The sequence below is a fragment of the Sturnus vulgaris genome, chromosome W (assembly GCF_052056855.1).
Source record: "Sturnus vulgaris isolate bStuVul1 chromosome W, bStuVul1.hap1, whole genome shotgun sequence".
Classification (NCBI taxonomy): domain Eukaryota; kingdom Metazoa; phylum Chordata; class Aves; order Passeriformes; family Sturnidae; genus Sturnus; species Sturnus vulgaris.
This window is the reverse complement of record NC_142282.1, coordinates 864,578-884,516: the sequence shown is the minus strand read 5'-3', so window position 1 is coordinate 884,516 and position 19,939 is coordinate 864,578. Positions and strand designations below refer to the sequence as shown.

The window sequence follows — 19,939 nt, the reverse complement described above, 5'->3', positions numbered from 1 at the left end:
GAACGGGAGAACAAATTTGCTTTCTCTGAAAAGGAATATCTCTGGTTAAAGTCAAAATAGGGTGAGAAGTCAAACTATATGTTTTATGGCCTGTAAAATAAGACAAAGCAGATTGCAATTCATGATGATTCTGAAAACCCCATTCAAAATACCATTGTTGTACAGGTATCACAATAGTTACAGGATCATGGCCTAAAATCTCATGACAACGTCTGCGACCTTTGATGAGGATGTCTGCAAAAAGTTCGTAAAGCTTTGGAGCTATTTTCCAGGATCTGAAAGATAAAAATATCCATTCCAAAATATGCAATTTACCTTCCCACTCATCATTCCATTGACACAATATTCCACATGGCACTTCATGATCTTTCAAGATAAATAATTGCACTCCAACAGAAGGATCTATCCTGTTAACAAATTTACATGTCAAAGCCAGTTCAATTTACGCTTAAGCTTTTTCTGCTGCGGCAGTCAAGCATCTCTTATCTGTAGCAGAAGTAGTCCCTGATAGTAATACAAATAAAGGTTGCAATTGATGACTAGTTATCCCCAAGTACGAGCTAATCCAACCTATTGTACCAAGCAATTTCTGTATATCAGTAACAGTTTTAGCTTCAATGTCTAGGGTGACAGGTTGAGGTACAATCTGAGTATTAGTTGTTATCAACCCCAAATATCTCCAAGGCATTTGTTTCTGTACTTTCTCTGGGGCAACAATTAAACCAAAAGTTTCCAAATTTGTGACAGCACATTGTTCAAGAGCTCACAATTGTTGTTCATTTTCAGATGCCAACAAGATATCATCCACGTAATGATAGCAATAGCAATTGCTAAATTGCTCTTGCACCTTTGATAAGGCCTGTGCCACAAACCATTGACAAATAGATGGAGAATTTTGCATTCCCTGGGGTATAAATTTCCACTGATATCTTTTGCTAGGTTCAGCATGATTTAAAGAAGGGACAGTAAAAGCCAATTTTTCCTTATCTTGTTCAGCCAATGGAATAGTAAAAAAGCAATCTTTTAAATCAATGATAATTATTTTCCATCCCTGTGGAATCATTGTGGGCCTTGGGAGACCTGGTTGTAAAGCTCCCATTGTGGCCATCACAGCATTTATCTGCTGTAAATAGTACAGAAGTCTCCATTTTCCTGATTTTTATTTTTGTCACAAAACAGGGGTAATCCATGGGCTGAATGATTCTTCAATATGCCCAGCTTGCAACTGTTCTGCTACTAAATTTTGCAGGGCAGTAAGCTTTTCAATAGGGAGGGGCAATGATCAATCCAGACAGTTTTATCTGTTAACCATGTCAAGGTTACAACTGGATGCTTAAGGCCCTGCAGCACAGTGGCCCCCCCGCTAAAAACCCGTAGTGATTTTGATACCTCATTGAGATAAACAGTCTCGTCCCCATAAATTATACAGGGCAATGGTGACATAAGGCCTGATGTTAGCTTGTTGGCCCTCAGGATGTTTCACATTAATTACAATAGCAGATATACCACCTACAGTTGCACCACCCAACCATATGATTCCAAAATCTGCTCGAGTGAGGGGCCAAAATGAAGGTCAAAAAAGTTGTGAAATGACAGTCACATCTGCTCCCGTGTCAAGCAAACTTGTGATAATTATGATCTCTGGATGATGTCCCTTGGCCGTGACAATGCACTGTTCCTCCGGAGGATGATCTGTCACTTTTTGAGTCCAAAATACCAGAGGTGGTCCTGTAGATCCAAAACCTTCTGTGCCATGACTCCAGTCCACTACATTTGGAACACAACTCACAAAAGGAATAAGTTGAGCAATACAAGTTCCTTTATGAATAACAAAAGGAGGGTCACTAACTGATACCGTAGCATAAATTTGTCCCAAATGATCACAATCAATAACACCTAAATGGACACTAATACTTTTAATAGTACTATTAGATCTTCCTACTAAAAGAACACTCAAACCCTGTCCTATATGACTATAGGCACCAAGGGGCACCTTACATATTTGCTTTGTCAAAATAGTTACTATGTCTGCGACGGGTATATCAATCCCTGTGGAGCCTCTTGGATGACGTCGCAGGGCTGAGATGATTTGTGGCCAGTGTTGGGGTATTTGTGTCCCCATGCACCCCCTCGCGTTTTTCTTCCCGTTTCCTGGTAGTTGCTGTCCATTTGCATGATATTTTGATCTGCATGAATCATTAAAATGTCCAAATCTACCACAACGATTACAATTCACTTTGTTGTCTGGGTTTATCTTAGTCCTTACCATTTGCTCATTATTGCGTGGGCACTGTGCCATCAAATGCCCTGTCTCTCCACAAATAAAGCATCTCTGTGAAGGTTTTAGGACCGCTGCCAAAGCAGCCATCTTATGCGTAACAGTGCCAACTTTCGAGCAACCAGTTACAATATCAGCTAACGAGGGATCTCCTGGCAAAGATTCAGTAATATTTTGTCAATCCTCATTTGCATTGTCTCTAGCCAATTGTTTACATAAAATTTGCCTCAAATTTTCATTATCTACTTGTTTCTCAACAGCTGCAGCAATCTTTTCGACAAACTACAAAAAAGGTTCTGTGCTACCTTGCTGTATAGTAACATCTCTGTTTCGGACATGCCATTTTCATTGTTTTAATTAAAACACTCATGCCTAACTGTTGAGCCTGTGCCAAGACCAAAGGATCCCACCTGGCCTGTAAGTCTGGGTTAGTAAAAGGTCCAGTACCCATTAAAGTATCCACCCCCAGAGCACAAGGGTCCTGCCAGGGTAATTGCATATTTTCTAAAGCCTTTCGCTCTGCTAACTGCCTCCAGGTGTTCTGAAATACACTATATTCTACTGGTTGAAATAAAATCGTAGCAAGATGCATAATATCATTAGGAGCAAGCACATCAGCATTAATAACACTAATTACTTGCATCACTTCTGAGGAATTAATACCAAATTTAGCTACCTTTGCCCGAAGGTCCTGTACAACTTTCCACGCAAAAACTTGATGACTATCATTCTGCCCTGAGCCAGGGACTGCCTTGAAAACAGGAAAGGCCACCAGCCCCTTAGAAGCAACATCAACAGCAGCACTCTGCGCATTCGATATTTTCGGTGGGCCTACCTTCTCTAGCAAATCCCAGTCTCCCATTTCAGCTGCTTTCTGTCTAACATGCTCTTAGAATTGTAAACGATGTTGAGCAACCACAGTCGCTTGGCAGGGGGGTAAAGTCCAGGGAGCAGCAAGCTTAGATTTATCACTGGATTTGGTACAAACAGACCCACGCACCAGTTCAGCTTTTCTTATCATCTGTGCTTCATCATCCTCATTATCACTGTCAGGCAATGGAGGATATATTGTTAATGACTTAATTTGCTTGTGTAGTCCCGGTGGCGGGGGGGAGGCAGACGGCTCAACTCACTCTTCTATTTGTTTCTCCTGTAAAGTTGTTTAAGTCAGCTGCTGTGCCAGAGAAATGTATTTTGATTTAGCACTTAAATTAGCCAGCTGCTGTGCAGGAGAAGAATACACAGGTTTGATATAGTCTTTTGGGGACAGATACTGAGAGGTGTTATCACTTTGTCACTTACTTCCCATAACAACAAACCCCAGAGAAATTTTCATAGAAGCAGCTCCAGCAGGTTCTACTTCAGAAACAGTCTCAGACAACATGACTCTCATGTTCTTCCCCTTTCGCTTCAGTCTCTTGCTCCGATTCTTCCTCTGCCTCCCACTCCCTCTTTTCCTGCTCAGCTCTCCAGTCTTTTAAAGTTTCATAAAGCTGTCTCCAAGTAGCTGCCAAATCTGCAGATGACTTGTCTCCTTTAGATATCACATCTCATATTTTTTTCCCAATGTCTTTCCACGCTGACACTAAAGGCAGAGCTTGCGTCAGTTTTAAAGTCATGCAACTTAGCCCACAATAACATGCTACGGAGGCCATAGTCGCTGGTTTCAACGCCTCTTCTTTTCAATAAGGCTTTCCATATTGACAGGACAACACTTTCTTCACTTGATTCATTACTTCCCATTTTTACCCAGCAGCTCACATGTATTCCAAATGCCATAATCGATTGGGTCCGGACCTGCTGCTGGTCTCCACCTTCCTGCAGGAACTCTGCAGTCCAACTGCAAATCACGTCCAGCGTCATCAGATGTCGCTGTTGGGGCAGATGCGACATACAAAAGGACGCACTACATTTCAGAAGGCTAATATCTGTTTTTTACAACAGCATGCTGTCTTTTATACCCTCTACAAAGTTTACACTTTATTCATTGGTTACAATAAATCAACATAACATTCATTGGTGCAAAAATATCTCCACCTCTGTTTTTCACAAAACTTTTCTAAAAATACTTTTCCCAGCTGCAGGTTTTCTTCCTGCTTATCTCCTTCTCCTTCTTCTCTTCTCAGTCTCCATTCCAACTGCCTTGATAAAATACCTTTCAGAAATAAACCTTATTAACCCTCTCTGGCTCTCAGACCAGCTGTGAGCCCCCTACCATAATTAGCTATCCCCACTTCCTTGGCTTTTCTGGTGGTTTGTAAAGGTTTTTTGAAATTTTTATTTGTTGAGACTTGGGTAGTTTTTTTGTACTTGATAAGGACTAATCAGTGTTGGATTTTTAATATTGACACATTGTTATACTAATGAGAAAGTTTCTATGTTTTTGTGAATCACACATGTGAAGACAAAAAAACCTTGGGAAAGCTTTTTTTTTTTTTTTTTTTTTTTTGGCTTTTTAGAAGGTAACAATGGCCAGACCCCTTTTACACGGCCTGGGCTGGACTGGGCTGAGCAGGGTTGGGTGAGTTTGTACACAGGGTTTGGGAAGCTGTCGGCCCTGTTTTTAACTATGGGCTTTGATAGTCATGGGGAGGAGAGACTCGTTAAGATTTTAGTCCTTTCAGCATGGTTAGAGAGCTTGTGGCTTGGTAAAACTTTGTCTTGTTGCTGGCCCGGATTGGTTCAGGGCAACTGGGCCCATTCCGCCACTGACGCAGCTTGGAGGAGAGACAGTTGGGCCTTGTTTTGGTAAGGCTTCTTTATACCTTTGCTTGTTGCGGGAACAAAGGACTTCCAGACAGCAAATAGATGTGATTATGCAGCAGCCGATTTATTATTTACTTTTAACCCTACTTATACTTTCTAAAACTACTGTTCACATGCCCACGCATTTTTTAATTGGTGCCTCTATCTTGTCCACCCGCCTTGCACGAGCCTTGCAGGTAAGATGATTGGTTGCAGTCCGGAACATCACCGCCCTCCTTTATCTTGGGCCTTCTAATCTTGGTATTCTGTTTTTCAGCTTCTTCTCTCCCAATTTGGCACAATTTATGTTTCAGTAGCCTTCAAGAGTTCCAGAGAGCTTGATAGACCGCAGAAAAACACCTAAAAATTGCTCATCCAGTGCACCTGTTATAAACAATGGCCTAAGCTATTCAAATATATTACAACAGTTTGTTAGGCAAGGTGGAGGGAAGACTTTCAGTTTGCGGCTAGAATTGAATGTAACAACCGCTAAAAAACAGCTATAAATCCAAAAAACTTATTATTTGTTTTTGGCTGGGATTTATAATTTTAGTCAGCCTTAGCATGGCTTTGAAAGACTCTTTATTGTAAATAGCTCTGGCTGCCCAACTGAAAAAGAAATCACAGAACCCTCTGCTGCCCGGACAAGGTATTAACCCTTTCAATACTCAGAATAAAACTTTACAGATACTTTGTTCCCTCTCCTAAGTAAAATAAAGGAACCAAGATAATGATACGCACAAAACCAGCATTAAAATACCAAAATCAAACACAAAAGTCAGGTCCCAGATGAGGGAAGGAAGAGAGTCATAAACTAAAATGTCTCATGTTTTTACACTATAGAGAAGAAACTCTTGTTTCCCTATAACACATAAAAATATTATGGAGTAAATATAACTGTTCTAACTATAAATATAAATAAAAACATTAATAATAAAATAAGCAAATATTAAAATTACTATAATCCTCTCTGTTTAAATAGTGAGAAAACCCCTACTATTCCCCAAAAAATAAGAAAAAGGAAAAAATACCTCTGTTTTTTCAAAACTGAAGTAAGCTTTTGTTTAAACTGTTATAATCCTTAATGTGTGCCTCATAAGTTAATATGGTTCTCAATAATATTTATGGAAAAACTGTTAGTCAAGAAAAGGATTTTTACATAGTAATCAAATCTCCATTCTCCCGGGCAGCTGATTACTGTGACATCAAGGCCACAAGAAAACTGTTTCTTGTGAAAAAATCTCCATAAACTGAAGAAGTCTTCTCTCCCAAATAAATTGGTAAAAGACTATTTTAAAAAATAGTAAACTGAGTTGTTTTCTGTATATTTTCAGTGTGGAAAAAAAGTGTGTAAAGGAAAAAAGAATAGTCTAAGGTTTTATTCTAAGGGGTTTTTTTCTTATAGTTTATAATAATAAAGTTTCTCTTTATACCATTTAAAGTTAAGCCTATTTTGCCTTCCTCCTAATCCTATCTCACAGCAAAAAAAAATTCAAATTAGTAAACCAAAACCACTACATTAATTAGTGTTTCCATGCAATTTCAAACTAAAACCAAACCAGCTTTATTTTACATAGTCACACCCCTTATCAGAAGTCTTTATATGCTTCTTCGGTCTTAATCATCCGATGTCCTTTTCTGGGTGGCTGTTCCTTGAACCCTGCTTTTGAGTAAGCGCAATATCATTGTTTGCATAACTTCTGCTTTGTCAGCCTTGGAGAGCTGAGCTGGTGTCCTGGTTTAGGGGAAATTTAGGGAGGAAACCTCTGAATGTAGTCCATTTAGGAAACATTCAAGCTGTCCCTCCTCCAACTGGTTCAGGGAAATATTTCCTCGGAGACAAGTGGGAAAAAAACTGTTTATTTAACAGGCAAAGCACTTCCCAGCACAAGAATGAACAATACTAAGCAATAAAACCTCTTGCTGCTCTGAAGAGATGACATTCAGAAGAGTCCCTTCCGTGGTTTGCAGCCCGGCTCACTCAGTCTGTTCTCAGTCCCTCTGACGCTGGGAAATGCCACAGCTCAGGCCAGGCCTGGTGGGCCACAGGTGTGAGCTCCCGGTGCTCCTCTGGGTTTGCAGTCCAGAGCAGGTTCAAACAATTCCAAGAAAAAGGAAAAACACACAGTCCAGGGAGCTTCTCTGCCTCAGCTAGCCAGAAACTAACCAAGAGCAAAGGAGAGCTCTCTCCTGCTGTCCACTGCAGACAACACAGTCTGTGTGAAGGATGCAGGGGAGCGAGTGCAGTCTCTGATAACAAACTCTGCACCTCTTCTCTCCCCCTTCACTCCTGGAACCAGTCTTAAAGCTGCAGAACTCAATATTCGGCACCAACAGAACAGACGATTGGGGATACAAGCATCATAAAGTCACCCTAAGACAGCTGGCATCCTGCTTGTGTTTTGCATGACTTTTGTTTGCCTAAGTTACATCCTTTATCTATTTCTCCAAGGCTGTGCTGTTCTATTCTACTGTCCTTATTAAGTCCCTCCTTTTCTTGAAACTAAATTCCTTATGGGAGGTAGTCTCTTAATATCTATATTTCATTTTATAGCGTAAGGCATTACAACAGCTATAACACTGAATCAAGATGCAAGCTAAAACACATACAGCAATTATGGTGATGATTATTGTCTTGGGGTGACTTTATCATGCTTGTATCCCCAAAATTGTCTGTTCTGTTGGTTGAATATTTAAATCCTTCAGCTTTAAGACTGGTTCCTGGAGTAAAGGGGGGGGAGAAGAAGTGCAGAGTTTTGTTATCAGAGTCTGCACTCGACTCCCCGGCATCCTTCCCACAGACTGTTCTGTCTGCATTGGACAGTGGGAGAGGGCTCTTTTTACTTTTGTTTGGTTTTTCTGACTAGTGGAGGCAAAGAAGTTCCCTGGACTGCAGTTTGGTTTTTTTCTCTTTTCCCTTTTTCTTGGAATTGTTTGAACCTGCTCTGGACTGAAAACCCCGAGAGCACCAGGACCTTGCATCTGTGACCCACCAGGCCTGGCCTTGGCCACAGCATTTCCCAACACTGGAGGGACTGAGAACAGACTGAGTGAGCCGGGCTGCAACCCACGGAAGGGACTCTTTTGAATCTATCATCTCTTCAGAGCAGCAAGAGGTTTACTCTTTAGTATTGTTCATTTTTGTACTGGGAAGTGTTTTGCTTGTTAAATAAACAGTTTTTTTCCACTTCTCTCCAAGGAAATATTTTTTCCTGAACCAATATGGGGAGAGACTGCTTGTATCTGTTTCTTGGAGGGAGCCCATTCAGAGGTTTCCTCCCAAATTTGCCCTAAACCAGGACAATTATAAACCAAGTCCAGCTGGGTAACCATGAAGTAAGTTTGGTCCATATTTCTTTAAATCTCCAGGAGGTTTAATCTTGAGCCATCATCAAATTTGTAAAATTTGGGTTTGTTTCCAGATTTCCTGGACATCTGTAGGCACTCTACCACTTTGATAGCAAAACAAGACTTAAACATCTTGGGTTTTTCTCAGACAGCTGTTCAGTTACCTGAGGGGCTTTGGCCCTTTTAGTTCTGGAATAATGTATCAATGTTTTTACTCTGTCCAATTTCAGCGCAGTAAAAGTTGTCCATAGTACTTGGAAAGGTCCCTTCCACTTTGGCTAGAGCAGAACAGTTCCCCAGTCTTAGAAGTAGACCCAATCTCCTTATTGGAACTTGTATGCTGGTGTGTCCAATCCCATTGGTCTGGAAATCACCACTGCTTGCTGCAAATCCTGTAAAATTTTACTAAGAAAAATGAGGCAATTATTCAAATTCACTCCTTTTACGTGTCTGTTTCCTGGAATGTGTGGTACTTGGTAGGGTCGACCATATAGTATCGACGATGAGAGACAGACAGGGACACTGAATGGTGATCAGAATCCAATTTTTACTGAGCACTACATGTGCTTATATGTCATTTACAGGAAGGCTGGTAATATTTTACTACAATCATCTAGTTAACCATCACATAGACAAACTTTACATTTCAACTTAGTAACATCTCATTTCCTGTAAACCAGACTTGATTCAATCTTCTTGCAGTCAGAGCTCTGTTTGCTCTTGCCAGGGCATCCTCGTTATCAAGCTGCATATGCTGATTAAATCTACAGTACTATCTGTCTCATTTACCATATCTCCCCCGTTTCTTTCAACTAAAAATACACTCTTAAGCCATTTGTCTATTAAATTTCTAACAAACTGTAAAATACAAGGAATAACTACTGCAATGCATAATATGATGCCTAATACATACAAACCTACTTTAACTAAATTCCTAATCCAGCCAGTGAGTCCCCAATCACGGTGGAGCCGGTTCAGCCAGTTGTACCCATTATCTACCTGCAGTTTATTCGAACCTTCTTTCAGGGCTAGAATGCTGGCATAGATTGACTGGGAGTGGTCAGAAAGGTTAAGGCAACACATCCCATTGAATTCATCACACCCATGTCCCTGTGCTAAAAGCAAAAAGTCTATTGCTGCTCTATTTTGCAGAGTAGCATGTCTAACAGAATCAACATCAGTTAAAAGTCCTGTTAGTGCTAAGGTTGTAGCATTAGTTTCTTTACCTAGCCAACAGCCTAATCGGTTAAGTAAATCTAAGACTTTTGCTGCTGTTACACCGGAGTGAAAAATGATGCTGCCCATCACTGTCCCTTAGACCAAAAATCAAGATGGTCATCACAATCTTTGTCAAAAGCATGTAAGGGTCTCTTAATTCTAGAGGGATATTTATGTTGAAAAATCATGGATGTGTTTGGGGTTAAAAGGGATAATTGTCCAAGGCTACATGGTCCTCCTTAATATGCAATGGGATTGCAGGCCAGGCCCTGTTCCCACAGACTAAAAAGACTCCAGGAGGTAAAAGTAAAGGAGCATTGGTGGAGCAAGAAATTATCCCAGATGTATAATTACACCAAGCACTCGCATTTCTATACACAGGGTGGTGAGGGGAAACATCCCATGCCTTAGACTGGTTTTTCCCAGAGTAATTAAACCTTACACAAAAATCCATTTCACTGAGCTCAAAAATTCTAACTCCTGAGGCTCAAGGGATGCCAGGGAAAGATAAGGAGTCCACTGGTCCCAGGTGTCAGCATGATTGCTGTTTTGCAACACTGTATTTGCCTGAGGCAGGCGAGGCCAATCATCTAGGGACAGAGCAACAAGGCACGTTGAAAAGGGATTATCTGGAGATGCAGTGGCCAAACACAATGTATCTTGTCCTGTAACATTTGCTAAGGTTACCCAGACATTTGTTTTTGGTTGGTTTACAGGCCAGGTCTGAGCACTAGAAACAATTCCCAGTAAATACCATAATATTTGGGAAGTCACTGGTTTTTCTTATTCTCAGTGGCAGTAAGCCACTGCTCTGGAATAATTTCCAGTTGTTCAGGTAAACCAAACTTATACCCACACACTAGCTGTTGAATTTGTGCATGATGTATGGAATAGTGATTCTCCCAGACGAGACAATCCAACCCTGTAAACCCTGATACCCTTAGGGAATCCAAACCATTTTCCCAAGGGCATAAGTCAGTTAGAAGTTAAGCAGCTGCTGATGTGGTGGCGATGTTCACGGGTGTCATCCTCCAATGTTGGTATTACAGGTGAGTCCTCAGGTGCTGTCAAATGTGAATCCTGTGGTGCTGCATTCAGGGGTTCTCAAAACTGCTTCACATTCTTTGCTGGGATCCACTTGAAACCGTTCTCTGTAAGGACACATGAAAAACCTCTACCCCAGGTGATCAAAGGATAAGGCCCCATACCTTCCCAGATTCTGGATCCTTTATTTAAACACGGGGCTTTTCCTTATGTTGCCATTGTGAATTACAATTAAAATGTTAAACAATTGGTGGATTGGGATCCATAAAAGAACAATTCACAAAGTTAAAAACGTAAAGAGCTTTCTGAAGTCTCTCGGCAGGGGTGCTATCTCCAACTCCCTCTTTCTGTAGTATTAAAAGAGCTTGAGAGAGCCATGAGCCCGTTCAATGATAGATTGGCCTGTTGAGGAATGAGGAATACCTGCTTTGTGAGTAATTTCCCATAGAGCAAAAAAGGCAGCAGCTTGATGGGAAGTATAAGCTGGGCCGTTGTCGGTCTTCACCTCAGAAGGTGCACCAAGAGTTGCAAAAGCAGCAGTAAAGTGTCTACAGACATCTTTAGCTGTTTCCCCTGAATGGGCTGATGCAAAAAGAGCACCAGAAAAGGTATCAGTAGAGGAATGAATGTATTTCAAACAGCCAAACTCAGAAAAATGGGTAACATCTGTCTGCCAGGTTTGAAGGCTTTGAAGCCCTCTGGGATTAACACTTCCTGCAATAGATGGAAAATAACATCTTACAAAGTAAGGGCAAACAGTGATAATTGTTGCAGCTTTGTCTTTAGTAATGCCAAAGTTCCAAATCAAAGCAGCAGCATTCTGGTGAAAAAAGGAATGACTCAATTTGGCTTGCTCCATCTTATTAGGTAGGACAGAATTTTGTACAGGCATTGCTAAGAGATCAGCCTGCCTGTTCCCTTCAGCCAAAAAAACAGGAAGATCTGCATGTGATCGAATATGCATAACAAAGTAAGGAAATATTCTATTTTTTAAGGAAAAAACAAGGAGCTGTAACCAATAAAAGAGTTGTGAATTTTCAACCTCTTTCAAAACTGATGCTTCAGCTCTCATCACAATTCCTGCAACATAAGATGAATCTGTTACCAGATTAAAGGGATCAGAAAATTTTTGAAAAGCTCTGACAACAGCAGCTAGTTCAACAATTTGGGGGTCCTGTCTACTGTGGACACATCTGATTTCCAAGTACCAGATGAGGCATCTCTGCATACCACCACTGATTTATGAAAGCGACCAGAACCATCTGTGAATACTGTTAAAGCCTTAAGTGGAACCTCACTTCTCTTTGTTTCTTCTATCTATTGAAATAAAGGTGTTAAAAGCTTATGTTTTGGAGGGTGTATTGAAATTTTCCCGCTGAATTCAGCAAAGGCCATCTGAATAGCCTCGTATTCCTGAAATATCCAATCCAAATAAAAGGTGGTAATAGGCACATAAATAGTGGAGAAATCCACTCCTGCTAGGGAAGTTGGTCTCTGTTGGGCCTTAATAATCAGTTGTGCCGTCATTTCATGTCGGGTACTAATGGTTTTGGTCACTTTATATTTCTACTTGGTAACATCTTATTTCCAGTAAACCAGACTTGATTCAATCTTCTTGCAGTCAGAGCTCTGTTTGCTCTTGCCAGGGCATCCTCATTATCAAGCTGCATATGCTGATTAAATCTGCAGTACTATCAGTCTCATTTACCATAATATAGCAGCTCCTAGGGGCTTATTTTGCTGGTGCCTCCTGGCCGAATTCCAATTCAAAGTAGAGCAAGATGTAAGGTTGGAACCTATTTCAAGGAGGTGCCCTGATGTATTTTACCCAATTGCATTTTGATTATATAATTAATTAGCTCTACTTTGCTGCTAGTTTGAGGCCAATAAGGAGTATGAAGACCCCAAGCTATTCCCAAGGCTTTCCTTACCTGCTGTACCACTTCTGCAATAAAGTGGGAACCTCTTTCTGATGACATTCGCAAAGGTACCCCAAATCTAGGTATTATTTGATTCAGCAGTATTTTAGTCACTTCCCTAGCCAGGCTGGTGCAACAAGGGAAGGCTTTTGGCCACCCAGAAAAGGTATCCACCAGAACTAGGAGGTATTTAGATCCCTCTTTTCTGGGGAATTCAATAAAATCAATCTGCCAATATTCACCTGGAACATTTCCAGATTTTATAGCTCCTAGCACCACTTTGTTAGCTGTGTTAGGCTTGTTTCTTTTAGAAGCTATACATTGTTGGATTCTTGATTGTACAGAGCCATTTTAGACACAATTACAGATTTTTGCAAATGTTTCAAAAGTTTTTCAGTACTCCAATGAGTGGCTTTGTGTTTATGATCCACTATTTCACATAAGAGTGGTTGAGGGACTACTGTTTTCCTGGTTGGGGTAACTGCCCAGCCTCACAGATCAAATTTTGCTTCTAAGGATTCAATTACTTGACAGTACCTAACACTATATTCTAGTTTGTCTACTGGGAGAGGTATCTCTGGCAGGGGTATTAAAGACAGAACTTCATTTTCTGATGTGCCTTTTTCTGCAGCCTCTTTGGCAGCCTTATTGGCTAAATGATTCTGTAATTCTGGTTTGGTCTTACCCGCTTGGTGTGCTCTGCAATGTATGATGGCAACTTTTGCTGGTTTCCAGATGCTTTTGTCAGGAAAATTAATCCACAAACACCAGAGGTTTATGTCCAAAAAGGAGACAGAGGAGTCCTTTTTGCTTTATTCGAATAAAGAGAGGCCATGGGACATTCCCCTGGGATCTCTCAAAATTTTGGAGGACGCAGCTGTCACTGCGACTGGCGCAGTGCCTGAGACAGAAGACACTGCACTCTGTGGTCCATGTGGCAAAAAGCCTTTATTCCCCTCCGACTTCACCTTAAATACCCTTTTTAATGTTCCCGGGTAAGCGCCTGTGATTGGTTCACAGTTCAGGCTGCTCAGCTCTCTGACCAATAGCTCTCTTCAGCTTGGGCTGGAACTCATTGGGTCACATCCTTGTCTGTCTCCAATTCTGTCCTATCTCTGTTCTCTGGGGGCCTGTCTATTAGGCCAGGCCACTTCTCTTATCAGTGGCCAGATTAACTGCCCAGTACAAGCCAGCTTGCCCTGTGACAATTCCCCGTTTCTTTTTTATTAATTTGAAGAAAATTTTAAAACACAAATATACAGCTTGTTCTCTGTTATCTTACCTGCAAGGGTCTATTTGCATGCAAGATGACATTGACAGCATAGATTCAATTGGAATGTTTTTTTTTACCTAGCTTAATATAAATTTGGCTTTTTTGGATGGTCATGAGTTCTACATACCAGAAGCTGCAGTGCTTATGTTCAGGAGCGGTCAGGTGAATTTAGCACTTTTTGGTTTCAACAATTTAACTGCTTTACATAGAAATATAACTTAACTCTATAACCATAAACCTTTAAACTTCTTCTTTTAAAACTATAACTTAATATAACATTGAGTTTCAGAACTGTGCAAAATTCCAACTTAACAAAACAATTTGTAAACAGTAAAATATTTTGTAAACAAACAACTCTGTTATTTCAATCTCTATAACTCTGTGAGGTGGGTACAATTTCTGTCATTTACTTTCTCAACCAATGATATATGAGCTCTTAAGGTCTAATAGATGAACTGGGATTTTCACTTGGGTACTTTGCCTGCTTAACAGGCTGGCTAGGTTTGAAATTGCATCTTTTAGAAAAGTTGCAATATTTACTGTCACAATTCCTTAAAATTTAAATTTTTGTTATTGAATTTTATAAGCTTAGCATTTCAAATTACTGATGTGCTTGATGTATCATTGGAGTTGTGGTGTTATTATTTAGAAAACTGTTAACATAATTTTTAGCGTGACGTTGCAGGCTCGATGCTTAGTAACTACAATATTACAATTCAACATTAAACAAGAACCACTTAGTTCCAAATCATTAACATTTTTAAAAAAAACAAGAAACCATTTAACTTAAAACCATTTTAAATAAGAATATACATATTTCCTTTATTCCTTACTCCCCTTTGTTTTATTTAAAAAAACAATATACCATTTAACTTAAAACTGTTTTAATTAAGAACACGTTCCTGTCTATCCTTTCTCTCCTTTTTTTTTTTTTTTTGGTTTTTAGAATTTAGAACAAGAAACAAAACATTAACCTTTAAATTACTTCTATGTGGTGAGAATTATAATTACTGATATGTTACAATCCAATTTTAGTGTTTAATACTGTTGAAGAGTTTTCCTTTAAATGATAACTTAAGAGAATCTTCTTTGGATAAGATTCTTGGTGTTTATCTTTAAAGAAAGAGTTTTAGCTTATGCAAAGCTAAATTAACTAGTCAAAATGATTTCATTTTAAACTCAGAAATATCTGGATTTTATAATTTTCTCTCCTTGTCAGTCAAATTTCAATTTGGCCACAATTGAAATAGCCTGAGAAGGCTTTGATGATAAACATTTCCTTTTGCTTAGTTAAAATCTCAACATGGCCAGAGTTGAGACTTTAGACTAGGCAAAATTCTCTATGATATTTTTAAAACAAACCTTTAATAAATTTTAAACATTGTAAACTGAAGTGGCAAGAGGTAGGTACTTTAGAAATCTTTGTAACTGTGATTTGCCAATGAAATATATTTTACTAAACTAATCCATAGAGATCCGTTTTGTTGAACTTAGAGTAAGCAAGATTTTTAAAATTTTCAGGATAGCTGATTATGATGCTATTGCAACATATATGAATAAAGTTAGCAAATATTTTACTGTGAACTTCAATACCCACTTAAAAATTTGTAGACTATATTTGCAAATTAGATAAAATACTCCTTTAGCAACTGTAAGAAAACAGGTTAACAAGGCAAATATTAACTTAGTAAAATTTGCAATATATGCTGGCTTTGTCAAAGGCAAGTTGGAGGTGGATGAAGCAGTTGTTGAGCTCTGCTGAAGGTGATCATTGCTGTTTGTATTGCCTCGGTTGGTGTGGTTAAGTTTTCTAATCTTCATTTTTACTGTTCTGATTTTTCCACCTCGATTACAGGGTGAATTAACATTACCTTGTCCTCGAGCCTTCTTCTGTAAGGCAGGATTTTTGGGACAGTTCACTTTTATGTGGCTTTGCTGTTTCCGATTGAAGAAATGTGCTCTTAGCCTTACTACAGCTGCAAAAGCATTAACTAACATGTCCATGTTATGTGATGCAGTTCCAACCTTAGCACATGCATTAATCATTTCTTCCAAGGATGGATTTTCTTTGGGCAATGCACTTAGAATTTTTCTACAGTCCTCATTTGCATTATCTCGCGCTAATTGTAACAATACCTGATTCCTTGCATCTTCATTAGCTATTTGTTTTTCCATGGCATCTTGTAATCGTTCTATGAAGTGCATGTACAGTTCACTAGGACTTTGTTTTATATTTGTATATTTCTGGGTTGGCACAGACATGTTTGTAACCTTATTTAGGGCTCTCATCCCTAATTCTTTTGCCTGGTTTAATATTGCAGAATTTAAGCATGCTTGGGTTTGAGGATCCTCCATGGGATGTACTCCCATTAGTTGGGGAACCCCCACCCCAAAGCATGGATCTTGCTGTGATAATCTTGAGTTTTGTAACTCTTGTTCTTCTGCATATATTCTCCAGGTTGATTCAAATATCATGTATTGTAGTGGAGTACAGAGTAATTTCACAATTTGCTTTATATCATAAGGGGTTAATTCACTAGAGGTTATAAATTGAAGCAATTTTGCAACAGCCGGGGATCCTAACCCGTGTTTAGTAGCTATTTGGTGTAGCTCTAAAAGGATTTACCAATTAAAGGATACATATTGGTTAGGTGTTGTCCCATTACTAACTGGGAAAGCTTCAATTGTTCCTTCCCCCTGTAGCCAGTTTTCTGGTGATGGTGAATACACTGGCAAAGAAATCAATGCAGCTGTTTCTATATCCCCACACCCTATAGCCCTTTGTTTTACCTCTAACCAGAACGTTACCAGGTCTTTAAAGGGGATGGCTTCTGTTTGGATCATCAGTGGGGCTGGAGCTGCTGTTTGGAGGCTATTAGCTGGAGGGCTTGTGTCCCATTTCTGGATGTCTTGGCTGTTCCTCTGTGCAGTGACTTCTTGGAGCTGTTCCATGCTTGGCTTCTGATGTGAAGAAGCTGTGGGTGCTGTGGTCACAGCATTAGGGCTGAAGCTCAGTTCTGGAGCTTTGGCATTGCTATCTCTCAGTTCCAAGGCACTTCCGGGTTTATCATGTGTGGCTCCTCGTGTGACGTCATCACGGCACGCCTCTTCTGGGGGGTCGGTGGGGGTCTCCATGGCGACTTAGGGCGAAGACATGCCCTCTGGAGGCTGGACTGGGGTCGGGGCCCAGCCTGCCTGAGGCTGGACCAAGGCTAGAGGTACCGCCCACCAAGGCATGGTCGGAGTAGGAGGCGCGCCCCACCAGGGCTGGGCTTGGGGCAGAAGTGCGTCCCATGAGGGAGGCTGCGTTTCCTTTCTCCCGCCCATGACCACGAGGTCGCCACCATCTTGGGATTGTTCCCAGACCTCTCCTTCTGCCATGAGGTCGCAGCCGTCTTTGGGGCTTTTTTCATTCTCTTTTCTCCCCCCTGCCTTCCCCTGGGATGGCGCGGAACACTCTGCCAGCCTCTTATTTCTGGTGCAGCGGGTTTACTGGTCTGTGGATCCGCTTCACACTGAGAAGGTAATTCATTCTCTGTGCTGCTGTTCGTAGGGGATCGGCTGTGTTTTTCCATATTCTCCCTTATCCCCGTTTGGTTGTCACCCTCGTTATCGGTCTGCACTGAGGATTTCATCTGTTTTATTAAGTTTTGAATGATCCTCCAAGGTTTTACCACCTTAACTGCTTGTGGATCACTTTTTAACACTCTATTTATGATTACTTATCCAATTTTATTGCAATAGTCCATATCTAGTGCAGTCTTCCCAGTTGGTTCTAACTGTCAGGAAAATTAATCCACAAACACCAGAGGTTTATGTCCAAAAAGGAGACAGAGGAGTCCTTTTTGCTTTATTCGAATAAAGGGAGAGGCCGTGGGGCATTCCCCTGGGATCTCTCTAATTTTCGGAGGACGCAGCCTCCTTTTTATCCTATTTTCCCGGCCGCATTTCCCTCTCTCTTTCCCCATTGGCTGAGGTACTTGAGAGGCACAGACTTCCCGGAACGCCTGATACCTGAAATTCCCCTCTAATGTATAACCCTCCCTTTTAATTTTTAATTCTTATAGAATTCATAGTTTTCCCCCCGTTGCTTTTTTCATCTTTCGATATCTAATTTCATTTATCAGCAGCCCTACAGTTTGTTTGTAAAGGCAAATATCTCTTTCCATTCATCAATCAGTGGAATCCATCCCATTGTTTCTTTTATCTCTCAGTGCTAGCCTTATCTATAGGCTGATCCACAACTCATTTGTAAAGACAAATTCAACATTCCTCTCATAACCCCTTTCCTTTTGTCCATAGTGTTAAATCAAAAAGTGGTTCCTTTTCATATTCAATTTCCCATTCCTCCAAAAACTCTGTCCATACCTCTATCGCAGGGTGTGTGTCTGCAGAAAAGATGCCTCCCATGTTTTTTCAGCTCTTTGGCTAAAGTTTCTTCCCGTCTCTAGGATGAACCTGACTCTTGGCCAGAACTTCCTGCCTCTCTTTCGAGCGTCTCCCATCTCTCTGGATGGCCTGGCTCTTGGCCAGAATCCCCTGTCTCTCTGGACGGCCCTGTATCCTCCGCTCGCGGCGGTATGGCTATGTCAGATCACGTCGCGGTCACCATATGTTACTGCGACTGGCGCAGTGCCTGAGACAGAAGACACTGCACTCTGTGGTCCATGTGACAAAAAGCCTTTATTCCCTCCTGACTACACCTTAAATACCCTTTTTAATGTTCCCGGGTAAGCGCCTGTGATTGGTTCCAAGTTCAGGCTGCTCAGCTCTCTGACCAATAGCTCTCTTCAGCTTGGGCTGGAACTCAATGCATCACATCCTTGTCTATCCCAATTCTGTCCTATCTCTGTTCTCTGGGGGCCTGTCTATTAGGCCAGGCCACTTCTCTTATCTGTGGCCAGATTAACTGCCCAGTACAAGCCAGCTTGCCCTGTGACACGCAGCCTCCTTTTTATCCTATTTTTCCGGCCGCATTTCCCTCTCTCTTTCCCCATTGGTTCAGGTACTTGAGAGGCACAGACTTCCTGGAACGCCTGATACCTGAAATTCCCCTCTAATGTATAACCCTCCCTTTTCATTTTTAATTCTTATAGAACTCATAGTTTTTTCCCCGTTGCTTCTTTCATCTTTCGATATCCAATTTCATTTATCAGCAACCCTACAGTTTGTTTATAAAGGCAAATAACTTTTTCCATTCATCAATCCGTGGAATCCAGCCCATTGTTTCTTTTATCTCTCAGTGCTAGTCTTATCTACCAGCAGGTCCACAGCTCGTTTTTAAAGACAAATTCGACATTCGTCTCAAGAACTAGGAACATGTCTGGGCATGCCCTTACATGTTCCCACAAGTCCCACGGTTTCAGGTCAAAGCCTCCTGTACCTTCAGGGCAGGAGCCTGACCTTAAGTCTAAGGCCTTGCTTCCCAACAGCTCGCCTCCCAGGGTCTCAGACTTATGTCCTCTGTGTAGGGAACCTGGGCCAAGCCCTAGTCCATCCCAGCCAATTTGATTCCCACATCTGCCCCTTCTCTTTGTATTGCAAAGGCTTTTGGTAAAGATTTTTGAAAAACTCTTAACAGTCAATTTAAAAAAACAGGGTAGCAACATAAACACAAGGACAACAACTACAGAAATCATTAAACCCATTTTGACCAGAGTCCTACTAGATAAGTTCCACTTCTTGAACCAGTCACTGTCATCTTCTTGCAACTTCTTGAATCCTTCCTTGAGAATTTGAATACTGTGATGAATGGGCTCATGATGATCGAAAAGATTCATACAACACATGCCCTCGAAGTCCTCGCAGCCTTGCCCATGTGCTAAGAGTAGAAAGTCTATTGCTGCTCGGTTCTGCAAGGTGGAGTGCCTGATAGCATGCATCTCCATCCCAGAGCAAGCCACTTAATGCAAGGGAGGTGGCGTTGGTTTGATTACTCAGGAGGCGCCCAAGATGGTCTAATTGTCCTAAAGGTTTTGCTGCAGCCACCCAAAGCAGTAAAATGGAGGCAGCTATTCTCTTGTTTTTATTCCAATATGTAACTTCATCACTGCAATCAGATTTAAAGTAATGTGAAGATCTTTTTGCTCTATTCTTTTGGCTATGAATTATTTT

The 19,939-nt window shown here is 40.8% G+C and overlaps 1 protein-coding gene and 1 pseudogene across 6 annotated transcripts in view; one reads left to right on the top strand and one right to left on the bottom strand.

Moving 5' to 3' along the window:
* The window catches only part of LOC148220010 (ras GTPase-activating protein 1-like), a 130,293-nt gene that overhangs the window by 41,803 nt on the left and 68,551 nt on the right, over positions 1–19,939 (top strand). The window lies entirely within an intron of this gene.
* On the bottom strand, positions 8,965–16,960 carry LOC148220013 (uncharacterized; annotated as a pseudogene).